This window comes from Mustelus asterias, chromosome 6 (assembly GCF_964213995.1).
Source record: "Mustelus asterias chromosome 6, sMusAst1.hap1.1, whole genome shotgun sequence".
Taxonomy (NCBI): Eukaryota; Metazoa; Chordata; class Chondrichthyes; order Carcharhiniformes; family Triakidae; genus Mustelus; species Mustelus asterias.
The window spans coordinates 21882124-21898865 of NC_135806.1; positions in this window are offsets into that span (position 1 = coordinate 21882124).

A 16742-nucleotide genomic window follows, 5' to 3' on the forward strand; every position below is an offset into this window, starting at 1 on the left:
CCACCCACCATGGGAATTGTAATGGGCGGGGGGGGGGGGGGGGGGGGGGTCGGGGGGGTGGTGGGGAGCAGACCATGCAAAGGTCCATTGACCTTGGGCGGGATTTTTCGGTTTTGGAGCAAGCCCATGCAAAGTTTTAGTTCACTTAATATCCACTGTCAACTGTTTTTCTCTTCAAAGCTACAAAACATCAGATACGGATGAATTAATGAGTGGGATTCTCCAGCCATTTGCAACCCAAGACTGGAAATTGACTCCCAAGCTCAACAGGCCTTTAAATTGTTTGCCGAATTTTTTGTCTCGCCCGTTACAATTCCCACAGCGGGCAAGACAGGAGAATTTCGGCCTATTTTTCTGTTCGTGATGTCACGACCACAAGATGATGGAAAGGGAGCATTCCTTTTCAGTGAAAATAGGGTTCAGGAACCAACCCCCAATCATAACATTGTTCCTGTCGGGAAATTGGTTTGAGTTGCGGCCTTTTAACTTACAGGGCCCGATTTTACCATTTTGATTCGAAGCGCTGAATCTGGGAGTGTTTCAGATCTGACTTTCATACCCGTTCTCAGGCGCACCCATACGCACTCTGCTTGAAAAAAAATCATTGATTCCGAATCACGCTGCACAAACCTGTGGGTGGGGCTTAACGCGCCTGAAACACTGGGGGGCTCTGATCGGAGCCTTCAACTGTGCATGCCCAGTTAAAAAATAATAGAGAAACACTCCCCTGCCACATTGCTCCCAGACTGGATAAAGCCTCCCCCAGCCCCCACAGACATTGCCCCACCCCCACATCATAACTGACCCTCTTATCCCTCCATCCCCCCGCTACCTAGACCAATCGCACCCCTGAAAATGGGCGCAACTTGATGGTAAAATCGGGCCCACTGTGTGGTTTTCAGGAACCAATTGAATGTTAAGTCTGAGAACTGCCTTTATAAACATTAACAGCATTAACAGTTGCTGGTGGGGTCATCCCTGTTGATAGTAGGAGTGCATGTGGGTGCACTCTTTGTTGTGGAACTGTTCTTTGCGGAGCTGTTGAAGCCAAGTCATTGATGCTGGTAGGAAGTTAGTAGTGACTGAGAGTAGGCCTCCATTTCAGTGATAAGGTAGTGTTGCGGTTGGTCATAAATTCTGCGATAGCCTTTGAAAGGGCATCTGCTGTCACCTGACTATTTCCCTGGACATAGACTGTATCAAATGGAAATCACATGAGGTGTAGCCGAAACTTTTAGATTTGAGGAGGCATCATGGCGAGCTCCTTTAGCAGCGAGACCAGTAATTTATGGTTTGACTCCATGGTGATTTTGAAGTTGGCGACATAGTCAGAAAGCTTTTCAGAGGCCCATGTGACCGCCAGGGCTTCTTTTACAATAACATCATAGCTGGTTTCCCTGCCAGATAGTCCTCTAGGAATGTAGTAGACTGGTTGTTGCATGCTTTCTGACTGTTCTTGAAAGAGGGCTGCTCTGAGACCATAGACCAGGCATCAGCTGCAATGGTAGTGGGTGGGCCAGGTCATAGTGGGCCAATGTGCCCATAGAGAACAGCATCTCCATGATGAGGGCAAATGTCTGATCTTGGCAGGAAATAGCAAATATACACTTGGTCCATCCTAAGTAGGTGGTTCCGTGACCTGTGCCAGATGAGGAAAAACTTTGCCAGCTCATTCATCATGCCCAGGACGTGTTAGAGGTCCCAGATGAAGGGAGGGGTGGGGAAAACCAATGGCTGCCTTGGTTTTCTGGGGGTCCACGGTGATACCTCTGCTGCAAATAACATGTCCCAGGAACTGGATGGAAGTGTTGGAGAACTCGTATTTTCAACATTCAACGTTAGACTTCCTTCTGTAGCCATTCCGGGAATGCATGGAGCCATTTGCTGGGCTCCTACACCATGCCCACCTTGACGAGAATGCCATCTAAGTGGCAAATGGCCCCTTGAAGATCCTGCTGGATGTCTGACATTGGGCATCACGGTGGCACAGTGGTTAGCACTGTTGCCTCACAATGCCAGGGACCAAGGTTCAACTTCGACCTCGGGTCACTGTCTGTGTGGCCTCCTTCTGCACTGTAGGGATTCTATGATTCTATGACCTCTGGTGCTGATGCAATCCCAAAAGGTAGACGGTTGAAACAGAATCCACCACGTGGGTAATGAAAGTGCTTTGGAGCCAGGAATCCGCATCGTGGGAAGTTGACAGAAACGGCTGTTAGCTCCCAATTTAAAAATAACAGATACTCTATGAAAGCTTAGTCAGGCTCTCGTCCACTGAGACCATAAGATGGACCTCTCTGGCTACAAGAGCAGGTCAGAGGCTAGGAATACTGCGGTGAATAACTCACCTCCTGACTCCCCAGAACCTAGCCCCCATCTACAAGGCACAAGTCAGGAGTGTGATGGAATACTTCCCACTTGCCTGGATGGGTGCAGCTCCAACAATACTCAAGAAGCTTGACACCATCCAGGACAATGCAGCCCGCTGAATGGCACCATATCTACAAACATTCAATCCCTCCACCACTCAGTCGCAGCAGTGTGTACTATCTACAGGATGCACTGCAGCAATTCACCAAAGATCTTTAGACAGCACCTTCCAAACCCACGACCACTTCCATCTGGAAGGACAAAGGCAGCAGATAAATGGGAACACCACCACCTGCAAGTTCCCCTCCAAGCCACTCACCATCCTGACTTGGAAATATATTGCCATTCCTTCGCAGTCGCTGGGTCAAAATCCTGGAATTCCCTCCCTTACGGCATTGTGGGTCACCCCATAGAACATGGACTGCAGCGATTCAAGAAGGCAGCTCACCAGCACCTCCTCAAAGGCAACTCGGGATGGACAATAAATGTTGGCCAGCCAGCGACACCCATATCCCACGAATGAATAATAAAAATGTTAGGCTCTAAATACAGGCAACAATTTCTTCGCCTGACTGGGCCACCTTAAAAATGCCTGCAAAATCCCATTCTGGAGTGATGGCAAGTCACTGTGCCTCTTCACTGGACGGAAGGTCCCTCACATCCACCCCCCACATGGATCAGGTATGGCAGCAGCTTGAGGACATGGTCAACACGGGAGTTGTTTCCCCAGTAAAGCAACCCATCGTTTGGCGTTCGGGCAAAAGTGCTTCGGAGCCAGGAAAAGAGCTGACGCTTCGAGTCCAGGTGACCCTTTGTCAGCTTTGACAAAGGGACATCTGAACTCGAAACATCAGCTCTTTTTTCTGCTTACAGATGCTGCCAGACATGCTGAGATTTTCCAGCGTTTTCTCTTTTGGTTTCAGATTCCAACATCCGCAGTCATTTGGTTTTATTTGGAGTTCGGGGATGGTCTCCATTCAGATAAAGAAAACCTCTCTCCGTACCTGTGTCGCACGCAGTTTAACAAGGCCTTAGCCAGGGAGATCCATCTTATGGTCTCAGTGGATGCGAGCCTGACCAAGCTTTCATGGAGTACCTGTTATTTTTAAATTGGAAGCTAACAGCAGTTTCTGTCAACTTCCCACGATGAGGATTCTTGGCTCCAAAGCACTTTCATTACCCACGTGGTAGATTCTGCTTCAACCGTCTACCTTTTGGGATTGCATCAACACCAGAGATCACAGAATCATAGAATCCCGACAGTGCAAAAGGAGGCCATTCAGCCCATCGAGTCTATACCGACCACAATTCTTCCCAGGCCCAATTCCCAGAACCCTCATTTACCCTGCTCATCCCCCTGATATTATGGTCAATTTAGCATGGCCAATCAACCTTGCTTAATTGCTGGTTGACCTCGCTGACTTGTTGCAGGGGGTTAAGACTTGGCAGCAAGTAGTTGCTCAGGAATCTCTCACTCTGAGAGGCATGCTGCAGGTTGGGAACAGTTTGGGAGGATGGAATTCTCACTGGTTAGGAGGCTGAAGATTTGTGAGCTACTCGACTTTTTGGAAAAAACAAAATTCTCCATTTTCTTATTTCTTTTTCCTTTAATCCATTCCAAACTCAGATGCCATGTGATGAAGCTGGAGTTTGGGCTGAAATTAACCACAGCGCTTCTGCCTGACTCGATTAAACGAGAGGATTCATAGGACTGGCATGCACGGAAATTTAAAAGATTTTTCTTTCACCCTGGTGGCTCTGCTTTGTTGAAGCTGAACTTCCACTGGGGATGCAGTGGAGTCTTCTGGCTGAGTTTAAACTTCTGCCTTTTTCCTGCTTCCAGGCTCTTGTGTCTCTGGAGATTCTCTGGTGAGCTTTAGTTTCTGGAGTTAAATTGCTTCCGTGCAGAAAACTTTGAATATGTCCTTTTCTTTTGTCCTTCAGCATTATAGGGAGGATGTGAATTATTTTATCACCTGCTGCCAAATTGATGGATTCTACAGCTATTACCGTGATATATTCTGTTGTGGCTATCATTGAAGGATACTACTTGGACATCTTGTATAAGTGGTTGTGGTTGTGGAGGGTCAGTCATCTCAACTCCAGGACATCTCTGCAGGAGTCCCTCAGGGTAGTGTCCTAGGCCCAACAATCTTCAGCTGCTTCATCAATGACCTTCCCTCCATCATAAGATCAGAAGTGGGGATGTTCGCCAACGATTGCACAATGTTCAGCACCATCCGCGACTCCTCAGATACTGAAGCAGTTCATGTTCAAATGCAACAAGATCTGGACAATATCCAGGCTTGGGCTGACAAATGGCAAGTGACATTCATGCCACACAAATGCCAGGCAATGACCATTACCAATAAGAGACACTCTAACCACCGGCCCTTGACATTCAATGGTGTAACCACCACTGAATCCCCTACTGTCAACATCCTTGGGGTTACTATTGACCAGAAACTCAACTGGACTCACCACATAAACAAAAACAGGTCAGAGGCTAGGAGTACTGCGGCGAGTAACTCACCTCCTGACTCACAATGCCTATCCACCATTGACAAGGCACAAATCAGGAGTGTGATGGAATACTCCCCACTTGCCTGGCTGGGTACAGCTTCAACAACACTCAAGAAGCTTGACACCATCCAGGACAAAGCAGCCCACTTGATTGGTACCACATCTGCAAACATTCAATCCCTCCACCACCGACAATAGCAGCAGTGTGTACTATCTACAAGATGCACTGCATCAATTCACCAAAGATCCTTAGAGAGTACCTTCCAAATCCACGATCACTTCCATCTAGAAGGACAGAACACCACCGCCTGCAAGTTCCCCTCCATGCCACTAACCATCCTGACTAGGAAATATATCGTCATTCCTTCGCAGTTGCTGGGTCAAAATCCTGGAATTCTCTCCCTAACGGCATTGTGGGTCACCCCACAGAACATGGAATGCAGCGGCTCAAGAAGGCAGCTCACCACCACCTTCTCAAGGGCAACTAGGGATGGTCAATAAATGCTGGCCAGCCAGCGACGCCCATGTCGCACAAATGAATTTTAAAAAAGTAACAATTAAGTCTTTATTAACAAGACTGAACTATGTACACATTTATAGTAGGTATTGAACGGACTCCATACTTGTTCATAGAATCATAGAATCCCCACAGTGTAAAAGGAGGCCATTTGGCCCATCGAGTCTGTACTGACAACTATCACACCCAGCCCCTATTCCTGTAACCCCATGCATTTACCCTGCTAATCCCCCTAACCTACATATCTTGGGACACTAAAGGGAATTTATCATGGCCAATCAACCGAACCCGCACATCCTTGGACTGTGGGAGGAAACTGGAGCACCCGGAGGAAACCCACATAGATACTGGGAGAACATCCAAACTCCACACCGAGTCACCCGGATTTGAACCCGGGTCCCTGGCGCTGTGAGGCAGAAGTGCTAACCACTGTGCCACCATGCCGCCCCATTTTCCTTACATTTAGTTACTCACCCTCAAGCTGGCATGGCTTTGGGTCATGTAACTTATTACATCACCCTGTGGACTGCACTGCACTCTGTCTCCTGTTAACCCTTTATGTACCAGATCCTTCCAGTACTGGAGCAGGCCACAAGTTTGGGACTGGGGTTTCTTACACTTCATTTTGGTATAATGCTAGCAAGGCCAGAATTTATTCACTACCTCTGGTAGTGCCTGAGAATACACAATTCATGCTGCCAGGTGGCCGAGCTGCATAGAACTCAAAGAGGCTAGGTAGCTATTTATGATATCTGAGACCAACAAATACTGTGGCTATTTAAAAATCAAAATCACGTCGTTGGCCTCTTCTCTCTCTCACTCTCTCCATTTTCAGATTGGTAGCTCCTAACTCCTATTTGTTATGGCCAAATTGGACCGCAAGCTCATTCCCTGGCCTTTTATTGGCCATTCCTTTAAAAGTAACGATGGGAATGTATAAAGATCCTCGTTCACCAGTTTAGGGAAAGCACAACTCATTTATTTACAGGTTAAAACTATCCAGAGGCTTGCAGCCTCGTGGCTGCAGTTGGCTCCCGAGATGACTCTGAGTATAAAATCTCGGGCTTAACAGTGTGATCCTCCACCCTGGTCCTCGAGTGGTTCCCCAGGGTCATGTGACCCTTATTCTGCAGATTGATCCTGAAAGGGATAATCACCACATCTCTCCCCCTCTAAGTCCTTTTTATACAAATGTCAATACTCAATTTACACAGTTCAAAATAATTAAACATTTAGTACATGAATTTAATCAATTATAAATAAAATCTTTCAGGGAATCCTTGTGGAGCAGTGAAACTCTTTAGTCTGGGGCACTTCCAGAGAACTGCTATCAACTGAAACCACAATAATGCGTGCCTCTTCAGGCACCGATGGTTCAGTTCTATCTGTTTCCATGGAGATGTTGGTTGTGCCTGCCACAGGATGACCGGGTACTTCAGTGTTGAAACGATTGGCAACATTTCCTGATGGCAATATATTCCTGATGGCAAAACTGGCTTTTGGGGCGTCCCTATCTTTCTCAAATGGTCAATGTTTTCAGATGATCCTTCTTCTACTTGCACTTGATAAGACAGGGCTCCAGTTTTAGAGACAACAATGCCAGGGACCCAACTCGACCTATGACCAAAATCCTTACATATGTGGCATCATCCACCATAAATGATAATCTTGACTAGAATGAATTGTTCATCATTTATATAAATGACATAGATGACTATGTGGGTGGTAGGATCAGTAAGTTTGCTGATGATACAAAGATTGGCCAGGTGGTTAACAGTGAGGTTGAGTGTTTTGGGTCACAGGAAGATATAAACAAGATGGTCAAATGGGCGGATAAGTGTCAGATGGAATTTAATCCTGAAAAGTGTGTGAGGTGATACACTTTGGATGGAGTAATTTGACAAGGAAGTATACTGTGAAAGGTCTGACACTGGGAAGTTCCGAAGAACAAAGGGACGTTGGTGTGTTTGTCCATAGATCTCTGAAGGCGCAAAAGCAGCTTAATAGGATGGTGAGAAAGGCATATGGCACACTTGCCTTTATCAATCAGGATATAGATTACAAAAGCAGAGAGGTTATGATGGAGTTGCATAGAACTTTGGTGAGGGCACAGCTGGAGTACTGTGTGCAGTTTTGGTCGCCACATTATAGGAAGGATGTGAACGCACTGGAGGGAGTGCAGAGGAGATTCACCAGGATGTTGCCTGGGATGGAAGATCTAAATTATAAAGAGAGGTTGGATAGCTTGGGTTATTTTCTCTCTAGCAGAGAAGACTGAGGGGTGACCTGATTGAGGTGTTCAAGATTATGAGGGGCATGGACATGGTGGATAGAAAGAAGCTGTTCCCCTCAGTTGAAGGGTCAGTTATGAGGGGATACAAGTTAAAAGTGAGGGGTGGGAGGGAGGTTTAGGGGGGATTTGAGGAAAAACGTTCTTACTCAGAGGGTGGTGACGATCTGGAATGCATTGCCTGGGACGGGGTGGAGGCAGGATGCCTCACATCCTTTAAAAAGTACCTGGGTGAATACTTGAAATGCCATAACATTCAAGACTATGGGCCAAGTGCTGGCAAGTGGGATTCGATCGGTAGGTCAGGGCCTTTCATGTGTCAGTGCCGAATCGATGGGCTGAAGGGCCTTTTCTGCACTGTAGCATTCTGTGATTCTGAATCATGGTTTGTTTTCTGACAGCTTTGGCTGGCCTGTACCCATGCCAGCACGTTTGAAAACACAGGGCTCAGTCTTGTTCTGAGATGATGGTTCATTATCAACTCTGCTGGTGGGACTCCCGTTGTTGTATGTGGAGTGGTCCAGTAGCCAGGAAGGAAGCATGAGATTCTGATCTCTAGGGTTCCTCCTGACTGTTTTTTCACTGAGAGTGGGAAATGTCCAAAGAATTCAACGCCACGACAATTTCCTGTGGCACTGGAGTAGCTGTAGCACTTTCTTGTAAAGTTAGGCAGCTAAATGCATCTGCATTCGCTATGTGCATTCTGGATCAGCGCTTGAATGGATATGCAGAGGCGGACAGAATTAACACCCCATGTTGAATTCTTGCCTCTGCGGTTGGCGGATTAACCTTGTCTTCTTTAAAAATACCCAAGAACATCTTGTGGTCAGAAGAAATGGTAAAGTGTCTATCATTTAAATAATAGTGGAATTTCTTGACACCAAAAGTTTTTGATAACTCTTCTTTCTTGATTTGTTTTCAGCTTCTGACAGGGTTTTTGAGACATAGCTTATTGGTCTTTCATATCTGTCATCCATCTGATAGGACAACACACCACCAATGCCAGATGGAGAGGCATTGCAGCTCAACACCAATTCCTGAGACAGGTCAAAATATACCAACAAGTTCAAACAATGCAGCAATTGTTTTACTCTGTTCAAAGCTTCGATATGTGGAGTCTTCAAGGACTAATGCTGGTGATCCTTTAGCAGAATAGGCAAGGGGGGGCAATAATGTCGACAAGTTTGGTAATAAACTGGAAGAAGGTGTAACTGGGGTGATCAGTAAGTTTGGGGACGACACGAAAAAGGCTGGACTTGCAGATAGTGAGGAACATTGTCAGAGGCTACAGAAGGATATAGATAGGCTGGAAATTTGGGCAAAGAAATGGCAGATGGAGTTCAATCCAGATAAATGCGAAGTGATGCATTTTGGTAGAACTAACGTAGGGGGGAGCTATACGATAAATGCCAGAACCATAAAGGGTGTAGATACGCAGAGGGACCTGGGTGTGCAAGTACACAGATCCTTGAAGGTGACGTCACAGGTGGAGAAGGTAGTGAATAAGGCATATGGCATGCTTGCCTTTATAGGACGGGGCATAGAGTATAAAAGTTGGGGTCTGATGTTGCAGTTGTATAGAACGTTGGTTCGGCCGCATTTGGAATACTGCGCCCAGTTCTGGTCGCCACACTACCAGAAGGACGTGGAGGCTTTAGAGAGAGTACAGAGGAGGTTTACCAGGATGTTGCCTGGTATGGAAGGGCTTAGTTATGAGGGGAGATTGGGTAAACTGGGGTTGTTCTCACTGGAAAGACGGAGGATGAGGGGTGACCTAATAGAGGTGAAAGGCATAGATAGGGTGAACAGTGGGAAGCTTTTCCCCAGGTCGGTGGTGACGTTCATGAGGGGGTCATAGGTTCAAGGTGAGGGGGGGAGGTTTAACACGGATATCAGAAGGACATATTTTACACAGAGGGTGGTGGGGGCCTGGAATGCGCTGCCGGGCAAGGTGGTGGAGGCGGACACACTGGGAACATTTAAGACTTATCTCGATAGCCACATGAACGGAGTGGGAATGGAGGGATACAAAAGAATGGTCTAGTTTGGACCAGGGAGCGGCGCGGGCTTGGAGGGCCGAAGGGCCTGTTCCTGTGCTGTATTGTTCTTTGATCTTTGTTCTTTGTAAAGTGCCTATAGTAATTTACAATTCCCAAAAATAACATCAGCTCAAATGATGTCTCGTTTATGGGTCTGACCTTGGGCGGGATTTTCTGTCCACGCTCACCCCAAGACCCTCGTGGGCAGCACAGTGACACAGTGGTTAGCGCCGCTGCCTCACTGCACCAGGAACCTGTGCTCAATTCCGGCCTCGGGTGACTGTCTGTGTGGAGTTTGCATCTTCTCGCTGAGTCTGTGTGGGTTTCCTCCGAGTGCTCTGGTTTCCTCCCACATTCCAGAGATGTTCAGGTTAGGTGGATTGGCCATGCTAAATTGCCCCTTAGTGTCAGGACGATTAACAGGGTGAATCCGAGGGGTTATGGGGATAGAACCTGGGTGGGATTTTGTCGGTGCAGTCTTGATAGGCCGAAAAACCTCCTTCTGCACTGTAGGGATTGTATGATTCTATGGCCCGTGTCCCGCCTGCTATGATTCCTGTGGTGGGCTAGATGGGAAAGTTCCACCGCTTGTCTTCCATGTGGTGTAATCATTGTGCACTTAACTGGTACCCAGATAAGCTACCTCAGTGGCTTGGAAAGTACACATCTTCTTCTTCTGCCAACTCCAGTCTCTGCTCTGGTTTCCTCCCACAGTCCAAAAGACGTTCTGGTCAGGTGCATTGGCCATGCTAAATTTTCCCTTATGTACCCGAACAGGCACCGGAATGTGGCGACCAGGGGATTCTCACAGTAACTTCATTGCAGCATTAATGTCAGCTTGTGACACTAATAAATAAACTAAAAACTTAGTTTATCTCAGATTATAGCTAATGTTCCGCTGTAGGCACAGATCTGCTTGGAATTGGGTCACAACAACTTATCCCTTCTCACTTGGGTCTTTTGAGACCTGGGAGAGAGGAGACTTTCTTCTCATCTGTATGAGCTGGATTCATACACATGTTCCAGAGGGAAATAACATGCTGCACCAATGAGTCTATCTTAGTCGGCACATGACTTAACTGTATAATCCACAATGAGTGAACTCTTTTTCACCCTTTATTTCTATAACACCCTGTACCTGACAAGAGAGATAATATCTCATTTCTTTTTAAAATCTTAAGTATAATATATTCTTTTTGAATTGCAATTGTTTCATGAATTTAAATGCTTATCAATTCCAAGGTCTTTTCAAAGATGTTACATGTCTACACTTGACCCCCAAATCATATTCACTATTATTGAAGTCCCTCAAATCTTGTAATTCCTATTACACGTAGTGCCATATCAATAATAAAGCATTTTTTTAACCTTGTTTGACATTTTGTAGTGCAGCGGGCCATGAGCCTCAAACAGAGACCGTTTTGTGGGCTTCCCATTGGGTGTCATGGCTTCCGCAAGTGTCCGGCAGCCGGATTTCCGGTGCCATCAGCTCCGCGTCAGAAATTGGCGTGGAGACGCATAATCTATGCAAATCTTCATTTTAATTTATTTTACATATCATCAGTGGGCCCAGGACTGAAGTCTCCGGGCCTGCTGGAATCTATCCCCCCACCGCCAGGAGTGTTTCACTCTAATGGGGTTTACAATAGCTCCCCACTTGCAGGGAGCTAGAGGCCCAACCCCTCTGGAGAGAAAGGGGGCCATTGAGGCCCCCTAGAGGGCCAGGCGTAACAGCACCCTCTGGGCATTGCCAGCTTGGTAGTGCCAACTTGGCTACCTGGCACTGCCCAAGGGGCAAAGTTGCAATGTCTAAGGGGGCACCTTGGCACTGCCCACTGGGCATCAGGCAGTGCCAAAGGGATGGGGCCAGAGGGGGCAAGGCCTAATGGGGTCAGGTTCTCTGGGGGAGATCAGTGGAGGTGGAGGGTCCCACTGCCAACCTGCACTTGGGCTGAGTGACAGAGGGAGGGAGGTTAGCAATAGGGCTGGGTATCGGGGTGGAGAGGTGTGGCTGATCGGCCTGCCAGGGTGAGGATTTGGGGCTGCGGGGGAGGGGGGGTGTGGGGCTGGGGCGATTGGGATATTGGGGCTTCGGGGAGGGTGGAGCTTGGCAGCATTGGGATATTGGGACTGCGGGGGGGGGATGGCCAGGTGGGGGAGATCGAGTCAGGCTGGAGGTGTCGGTGGGGATTGAGGGGAGGGGGTGCAGGATTGTAGCTGGCCGTAGTGTCTACCAGCATGCTATATTGTTGTTGCAGCAGCCTAATTATTTCTAATGGCTAGAATGTTGGTTTTAATCTAAACTAATGTTGTTCTGCTGTTTTCCCCTGCGATTTTGCAGAGTCGGGCTTCATTGGGATGATTGGCAGGTATGGTGGAAGTTAAGCTTTTTCACAGAATATTCAAGCTAGCTTCTGCTTTTGAGTTAAGAGAGAGAAATCTCTCACTTTACCCCTCTCTGGAGTTGGAGACTGAAATCCGCTTGGAGATATGTCTATATTTTGGAGATTCTGCTGTATGAGATTTGCTGCTTTGAAAGCTGCAGAGGGAGAGGTATCCTTTTCTGTCTCTGGGGTGTGGTGATTGAGAACTGCCAGAGACTGAGTTTGCTTCTCTGAGGTCTTGCTGTTTTGAGGATATATCTGTTCAGAAGTATTAAAAAGCTGAAAATCTAGCATCACATGAGCATACTTCTTTTTCTGCTAGTTCTGAAGAAGGGTGTATGAATATGGGGTATCGCTTTAAATTGGAACAACAGCGATAGCTAGCTGTAAGAAATATACTGGCCAGAATTTTACAATTCTGCCTGCCACGGAAATTGGAGCGGGCGAGGGGCAGTCTATGTAAAGATCCATTGGCCTCGGGTGGGATTTTGGGATGAGCGAAGCCATAAAATCCTGCCCACTGTATCATGTTTCAGTCTTGTAATTGGTAAAAGATATACTAATTCTCTTTGTTATATTTTAATTGTGTTCTTAAATAAACTTTCTTTGATAAAAGCTTCCAAGTGGGTCACTTGAATCATACCTGGAGTCAAACACCTTATGCTCACCAATGCCAAAATTAAATCTAAAACCTAGGGTCAATATTAACTTCATAAAACTCCTTGGAGCTTCTGGACTCGGTCTCAACAAGTGTATCGCGGGATTCAGAATGACTTGGCCGATTTTGCATGCAGCACAAATGTCTGGTAGGACTGCAAAGACTCAAGGCCAACCCAGACATACTCGGCAAAGAGGCTGGAATAGTCATGCTGAACAAGTGTGATAATGCACGCCATTCTTAATGAAGGGTTAAAATTCATATCCAATGGATCTGCCACTCAGAATGACTTGCTCGAAAGCAAGGTATAAAAAATACTTCTTGGACTTGCGAGCCACCAGGTGATATCAATGATAGGATTCTTCCTCATAGCTCACTGTACCCGTGTATGCATGGGCTGCACAAGACACACAGAAATGAACTTCCTTTTCATCTCATCTGAGCTATGGCCAGTTATGTACCCAACATGAATTGGACAAATGATTGGGCAAGTTTCTACAACCAGTTTTGAACAATTTTCCCATGTACAGGTGAAGGGTTCCTTCACATTTGCGAAGACCATACTGAACACACGGCCATGTGTTAATTTAACATTGCTAGCCTAGTCACCAATGTACCACCCAAGGAAGTCATAGACGTTTTCACTGCTACAGTATACCCACCACCATTGCATGAATCAGTTTTCATTGAAATTATGAACTCAGTAACTAACACAGTTGAGCTCAGTTTTAATGACACCACGTATGCCCAAATAGATAGCGTTGCCATGGAATCCCCTCTAGACCCAGATGGCACAAATTTATTCTACTAAACCAACCAAAGCAATAGCTCATCGATCGCTGGTTAACCACGAAGAGTCTTCCAGGAAGACCAATTTGTTTGATTTTGTGCCAGAGTTCATAAAGGATCGCACTGCCAAAGAAATGGTAATGTCTATTTCCAGGAGTCCATACTTCAGTGCCAGCTGAAAATCTTCTTCCCAATGGAAATGTTCCTCAGCACAGAAGCTGAGACAGAATCTTCAGAACTTCTGAATCTTCAGAATCCTGCACAGGAAACTTGTTTCTCACCTATTCTTCTCCAAAAAGTTTGTCTTCATATCATCTTCCAGATTCAACCCATTGGAGAAAATGGTATCTTATTTGCTTATCCTAGAAAATTCTCCCCATTGCCCAGGGGCGGGGGTGGGGGAGCAGCCTACACTGGAGGTTATCCCCTTCCCTGAATTTGCTACTTAACCTTTCTAGTTCTGAGATCGAACCTAGATATCAATGATGCGATGCAAACTTTACTTGTGTTGCATGAAGACCTTTATTAACCTGAATCACTGAGCATGGAAATCAATGTCAATGTAAAAAACTGGTACAAATATCTGCTGATATATACTCACAATCCAGATCTTTGGTTTCTTGAGAGACAGACAAGATTGGGTGGTCAAACTGTCCTGTTCTGTAACTCACATTGATAGCTGACCAGGCTACCCTCTCTTTCAACTGCAGCCCCGAGTCACCTGCACATCTGTTTCTTATACCCTTCTGTGGGACTTGCATAGTATATTTGCAATGATGTCACTTTCTTATTGGCACAGTGCTATCAATCTCAAGTTATCCACAACTGAGATGATGGGTCATTGAGGTCATCACAGCTATCCACATCCTGATTGCAAGTTCAATTCACGCTTGCCTGGACCTTTGTGTCAGGGTTTTGTGTGTGTAGTGCAGTTTGATTTGTTTCTGTCTACATGGGGGCATGTTCTCTCTCTTCTGCTCATTCTCTGAGCATCTTCTCTCTTTGCTGGCCATTCTCTCAGCATGTTCTCTCTCTGTTCTGGCCATTGCTTGTCCACAACCTAACCTTCTTTCTGTCAGCTCTCAGTCCATCAAGTAACCATTTGTGTTACACGAAAAATACATTCTTCAATCTTTAATACCACGTTTGGTATGAATTCGACAAAGAAAACCAATTCATAAATCATTTCAAAAATGTGGATGAAAGCAACAAAGTGCAAGAATATCAATACCAAATTATCAACATCTGGGGTGGCACAGTGGTTAGCACTACTGCCTCACAGCGCCATGGGGCCTGGGTTCAATTCCAGCCTTGGATGACATCCGTGTGGAGTTTGCATATTCTCCACATGTCTGGGTGCTCCAGTTTCCTCCCACAGTCCAAAGATGTGCAGGTTGGTTGATTGGCCATGCTAAATTGCCCTAGACTATTGACATCAGTAGCTGTGTTTCTCTTTCTCTCTCGAGGATGGAATCATGGAATCCCTACAGTGCAGAAGGAGGCCATTTAGCCCATTGAATCTGCACTGACAACAATTCCCTCCAGGCCCTATCCCCGTAACCCCATTTATTTACCCTGCTAATCCCCCTGACGCTAATGGGCAATTTAGCATGGCCAATCCACCTAATCCACACATTTTGTGGGAATAAACCAGAGCACCTGAAGGAAACCCACGCAGATATGGGGAGAACGTGCAACTCCACACATACAGTGACCCGAGGCTGAAATTGAAACCGGGTCCCTGATGCTGTAAGGCAGCAGTGCCATCCACTGTGCCACCGTGCTGCCCTGTACATTGTACATTGTACTCAGGAGAGACATATTACTCTGCAATCTGTTTATATATCAGACGGGATTTTCTGACTGCACCCGCTTCCAGGATCGTCCGGTTCCACTGATAGTCAATGGACTTTTGGCTGGCATGCCCACCACATCCCCCATTGTATGTGTCCTTTTTTGAAAGTATAAAACTCTGGCCTTTTCTAAAGTCCAATATGTCCATGCATAACTCTAGAAATATCTCTCCCTCATTATGACAAAAGAAAAGGGGTTCGTTCCCAAGACATTCTGGGGGAACAAATACTGTGGATAAGGAGAAACTGTTGCTTTGAGAGTTTAGGACCAAGGGGAACAGATTAGAGCCAAAACTCCAAGACACATTTCTTTATGCAAAGTATGGTGGACATTCAGAGCTCTCTTCCACAAATGACAATTGATACTTTATCAAGTGTTATCTTTAAAACTGATAATTGATACATAATTGTTCAGCAAAGACATTAAGAGATATGGGACAAATGATGTTCTATGGTGTTGGGGTGCAGATCAGCCATGACTTTAATGAATGGGGAAACAGGCTTGAGAGGTTACATGTTCTGCTGCCCCAGTGTCCCATTGTAAATTGTACTCCAGCAGCAGCTCAATGCCTGATTAAAGGGTCAAGGTTTACTCCCAGTTATGTTGAGTTAGATAATCTTAGTCAGAATAGCAATTGGGGGAACTGCAAATGGTCTCATCATCTCTCTGCTAGAAGATAAAAATCAGCCAGCGTTCCTACCCCTGACTCTTTTGCTAAAAATGCACATAGTTTAAGTTTATTTATTAGTGGCACAAGTAAGCTTATATTAACACTGCAATGAAGTAACTGTGAAAATCCCCTCGTCAAACTCCGGCACCTGTTTGAGTACACTGGCAGAAAATGTTAGATTGGCCAATGCACCTAGCCAGCACATCTTTCGGACTGTGGAAGGAAACCAGAGCACCAGGAAGAACCCCACGCAGACATGGGGAGGACATGCAGACTCCACACAGACATTGACCCAAGCCGGGAATAGAACTTGGGTCCCTGGTGCTGTAAGGCAGCAGTGCTAACCACTGTGCCATCGTGCCACCCTGGTGTTGTTGAAGATCAGGGTCAGATTCAGGTGTGGTACACATGAGAGTTTAAAAGTTGGTTAATTGCCTAGATCTATAAGGTGTGTGGAATGGCCACTGGAGTTAGATCTTAGCTGACTGCTAGCAAGCATTCCATTGCACTCCGGTTAGCATTTTCAGGAAAGGGGAGAAGAAAATTGGTTAAAGATGAAGAATTTTACCGCACGTAATCCAGAACATTTGCAACATTAACAAAATTGTACTCCAGCAACAGCTCAATGCCTGATTAAAGGGTCAAGGT